The sequence below is a fragment of the Octopus bimaculoides genome, chromosome 23 (assembly GCF_001194135.2).
Source record: "Octopus bimaculoides isolate UCB-OBI-ISO-001 chromosome 23, ASM119413v2, whole genome shotgun sequence".
NCBI lineage: Eukaryota > Metazoa > Mollusca > Cephalopoda > Octopoda > Octopodidae > Octopus > Octopus bimaculoides.
This window is the reverse complement of record NC_069003.1, coordinates 11,703,888-11,704,538: the sequence shown is the minus strand read 5'-3', so window position 1 is coordinate 11,704,538 and position 651 is coordinate 11,703,888. Positions and strand designations below refer to the sequence as shown.

The window sequence follows — 651 nt, the reverse complement described above, 5'->3', positions numbered from 1 at the left end:
ATATATATATATATATATATATATATATATATATATATATAGAATATGCACTAGGCATAAAAAAAAGTCCTGGGTCGATTTGTTCAACTAAAACCCTTCAAGGTGGTGCTCCCTCATGGTCACAGCTTAATGACTGAAACAAAGAAAACATAAAGTATATATAAAATAAATACCAGTCATGTACTGGGATCGATGTAATTGACTAGCCACCCACCCCCTCATTCAAAATACCAGAACTTTTGCCTGAAGTAAGAAGGATTATTATTTCCATTTTAAGCTGTTCAGTTTTTCTTACCTTAAAGAAATGCTTGTCTTGTTGTGGTTGTTGCTGTTACAGTCAGTGTTGCTGCTTGCCGTGTTGTTAATGACTGACAAATGCCAATCTTGACTGATTACTTATCATCACAGCTTAAATAATCAACAAACACACTTCAACAGCACTCATTTAAACAGATATACCCACACACATGGGTTAATGAGTTTTATTTTTATAATAAATATAAAAAGGTTAAACAGGCAAATGTTGTACAAAGTGTAAAAGTTCCTGCTACCATAACAAATGCTTCTGCATGTTACCAAGAAAATTATAGAGAATAAGAAGAAGCTTCTTCTAAGCAAACAATTCTAGACTTGTTTTTTAAAAAGAAATCT

General features: G+C 32.0%; 1 protein-coding gene across 2 annotated transcripts in view; it reads right to left on the bottom strand.

Annotated features, from left to right (window-relative positions):
- The window catches only part of LOC106880355 (putative ferric-chelate reductase 1), a 57,843-nt gene that overhangs the window by 41,638 nt on the left and 15,554 nt on the right, over positions 1–651 (bottom strand). The window contains exon 1 of one of the 2 annotated variants that reach the window (XM_014930239.2): positions 296–419. The exons of the other annotated variant lie outside the window; for it this stretch is intronic. The gene's annotated coding sequence lies outside the window, so the exon portion shown is untranslated. Of the gene's footprint in view, positions 1–295; positions 420–651 lie in introns of those variants that run through there. 2 annotated transcript variants of the gene reach the window in all.